The sequence below is a fragment of the Etheostoma cragini genome, chromosome 19 (genome assembly GCF_013103735.1).
Source record: "Etheostoma cragini isolate CJK2018 chromosome 19, CSU_Ecrag_1.0, whole genome shotgun sequence".
Classification (NCBI taxonomy): Eukaryota; Metazoa; Chordata; class Actinopteri; order Perciformes; family Percidae; genus Etheostoma; species Etheostoma cragini.
The window spans coordinates 13,670-17,479 of record NC_048425.1 but is presented as its reverse complement, the minus strand read 5'-3'; positions in this window follow the sequence as shown (position 1 = coordinate 17,479).

Genomic DNA, 3,810 nt, shown 5'->3' with positions numbered 1-3,810 from the left:
CCTCCTCCTCCTTCTTTCCTGCTCTGGTCGCCATCTTGCCGTCTTCTGAAGGTGCCTTTGGTAGACCCGGGGGGGGGGTGACATGCAGAGATAATGATACAAGGGTTAGAAGAACTAATGGAGGTGTGAGTGAGTTCTAGCTGACCATGTTTTACTAGATTAAATCTTGTGTTTGAATGGAGGAAATGCGAGGGCTGATGAGGGACCGATCCACAGGACTTCAGAGTGTCAAGGATCTCCTGCTTTCAGACTGAAAGAACTACTAAAATGGAAGGCCCAGAAGTCATTAACTGGAGCTCCAAGCTACATGCTCAGTAGCCTGGACCAACCACACTTCATTTAGCACAACATCTCCAGGGGCCTCATGTGTAAAAGATTGAGCAGCTTTCATACCAGAAGATGGCGTACGTCACCTACGCACAGAAATGTTCCCGTGTAACGTCCTGCTCGTCTTTCCTTTACTCATCATAATCAACGGGAACGAGCCACCGACCCCGCCTTGCCTCCTCCCAAAAATTAATATGGAAATGACTTTTAATGAGCCCCTGACGTCCAATCACAACGGGTTAACCCACTGTCGTTGGAGGAGCTGATCCCTGAGGTGCAGGTCCGTCATCTCAGATAAGAAATAAAAGAAAGTGCCCAGAGTGGCAAAGGGTCAGTGAATGCACCACGAACCCTGGCAGAAGTAAAGAGAACAGAGCAGATACTGATCAACATGCAGAGGGATGGACAGCCCTGATTTACATAAAATTACCCAATATGGAATAATAATGTTAATCAACCAATATTAATATAATATAATACAATATAATAATAATGCTGCGCTGTTGTTGGGGCCTTCCAGATTATTTTGGGGAACTCTTCTTCTTGTTCTTGCTGTCATTTTCTAGAAGTGTGTAAATCCGCAGGTTGAATCCTAAAGTAAAGAGTAGATCCATGTAGCAGACAACGACCTAACGAACACACACACACACACACACACAGAGAACACACACACACTCCCAGTCACGTAGAGGCAACGGGATTTCACCTTTGGTGGAGAACTCCTTCTTCTTCTTCTTCTTCTTCTTCAGTCAGAAGAGTCTCGTCTCACAGAGAGCTGTGAAGTCAACAGAGACACACCATGAGACCCAATAACATCACTATACTCATATACTATCTCACTATACTCATATACTATCTCACTATACACGCTAAAATTATTTACATGGAGTCTGGTGGAGATATGCTGCTCTATACACGCTAAAAGTAGTGATTATTTACATGGAGTCTGGTGGAGATATGCTGCTCTATACACGCTAAAAGTAGTGATTATTTACATGGAGTCTGGTGGAGATATGCTGCTCTATACACACTAAAAGTAGTGATTATTTACATGGAGTCTGGTGGAGATATGCTGCTCTATACACACTAAAAGTAGTGATTATTTACATGGAGTCTGGTGGAGATATGCTGCACTATACAAGCTAAAAGTAGTGATTATTTACATGGAGTCTGGTGGAGATATGCTGCACTATACACACTAAAAGTAGTGATTATTTACATGGAGTCTGGTGGAGATATGCTGCACTATACATGATAAAAGTAGTGATTATTTACATGGAGCCTGGTGGAGATATGCTGCTCTATACACGCTAAAAGTAGTTAGTTAGTAATCCACAAAGATTGTCAGAAATGAGGACGTCCAGCCCGGTGTTTTGTCTCTGCTGGTTTCCAGATGTTGTGTTGACCTAACAGCTGTGTGACAGTTACTGAGGTTGGTTGAGGGTTAACTCCCATTATATCTTCCCCTCACCCCCCCGTCCCTACTGTCCCTCTCCTGCCCTATAATAACCCCCGTGACTACCAGCGGGGGGGGGGGGTATAGCCCAGACACATTCAATTCCCAACCCACACCCAGTGATTTACTAATTTAACATTTTAGAATTAAATTTTTCTTTCTTTTTCCTAGAGACACACACACCTGCTAAATGTAAAGTCTTTTGGTCCCATCGCTCCCAACGAGCTCAGGTAAAAAAACAAAACTAAAATCGACACATTTCCAGAGCTGAGTCCACATGGAAATGACTTAGAAATAAGAGACACTTTTCTTTTATTCTTTAGTTGAAAGTCTGAAGCGAGTCCAGAGTGATGCCAGTAAGAGGGTTTTCTCTTCTGGCCTCAAAAGCAAAAGGGGTCGAAATCAGAGACCAGAAACCCCCGAGTCCATGTGTGTATGCACTCTGTTTTACCCCACCTTAAAGAAATGCATGCTGGGTAGGACTACTGTTTAAAAATATCCGATTGGCTAATTCTGGCGCGTTAACAGAAATGTTGATTAATGTTCATTATCCTAATCAGATAAATAAAAAAAGAAACAGGCCGGGGGTCTGTTTCTGGGGAATCTAACCTGCCCCCCCCCCCCACGGTGTGTTTGACCTTTAACACACATTCAAGCTGTGATTTAGTTTAAGATGTTTTCTTATATTTAGTACATACACTCATACATCATCAAGTAATATCTCTCCTTTAGCTGTGGGTTCATAATAAGCATTAAGCAATATATATGTGTTTTATCTGGGGGTTTTCATAATAATAGTAATTATTATTATCATGTGTTAAAAGTTATTATTATTATTAACTTAACATCCAGTCTTCTTTGTGATAGCTCACTATTCAAAACGTCTTTCTCCCACAATGCATTGCACTGTTGTCAAACAGTTGGGGGCTGCCAGTCTAACATGGCGGCTGCGGACTGCGTCTTCCACAGAACCCTGACCCGGTCCAGACCCGGTCCTAACAAGGTCTGGCCCTGCATCTTTTACCAGGGACTCATCGGGGTCGTAGCTCGCGCTCCTCGCTCTCTTCCCGCTCCGCTGTGACTTCCGCTCGGTTCGCTAGCAACCAGACTCCGTTCAGAAATCGTCGATTTCTGAGCCGATTTAACGTCGTTTGGCTTTGGAGCTGCTAACGAACCCCCCCCCCCCTCCTGCTCACCGTGACTGACTCTGGTTTCTGAACAACACGTTTCGGGATGCATGTGAACACCAGTTTACTTTGATTTTACACAAAATATATATATATATCTTTATGTACTGTATAGATAGACCGCGATCTGTCTAGACAGGGTCGCACGGCCGTTTCCCGTCAGTCTATTGTGATGGAAATCACTTAAAACCCGTCATTTTATGTTTAAAGAATCATGTTTTTTGGCTTATAGGTAACCCGAATGTGTTACAACACCCGAAAGATTATGAGAACTGATTAACTTTGTTGTAGATGCGTTTCTATCAGCCGGTAAATCCGATTTATATCTGAATTGTTCGATTTTTGAATGGAGTCTGGGTTGACGTTTAAAGCGCGGTTAGCTAGCAGCTGTCTTCCTAGCCGCTTGGACTTTTTTGCCCGATTAATATCTATATAATTTATATTATAAATATATTAATATCTATATAAATACATATATATATTATTTAACAAATGAAAAACGAAATTATAATAGCAACAGCTGTTGTTTAATAATTTTAATATATAATTAAAATTAATTTATAGATATTAGTTCAGTAAAATAATCTTCACATCGAACATGTTACATGTTCGTAATATTAATATTTCTGTTTTTATTTGTTGTGTTTTCCTGCATTGTTTTATATTTTCTGCTTTTATTGTGAAAAACTGTGTGTGTGTAGATAATGTTTGTATGTAGATGATGTGTGTTTGTGTAGATGATGTTGTGTGTTGTGTAGATGATGTGGTGTGTGTGTGTGTGTGTGTGTGTGTGTGTGTGTGTGTGTGTCTGTGTCGAGGCTGATTTTGTGCGTTTGTGTT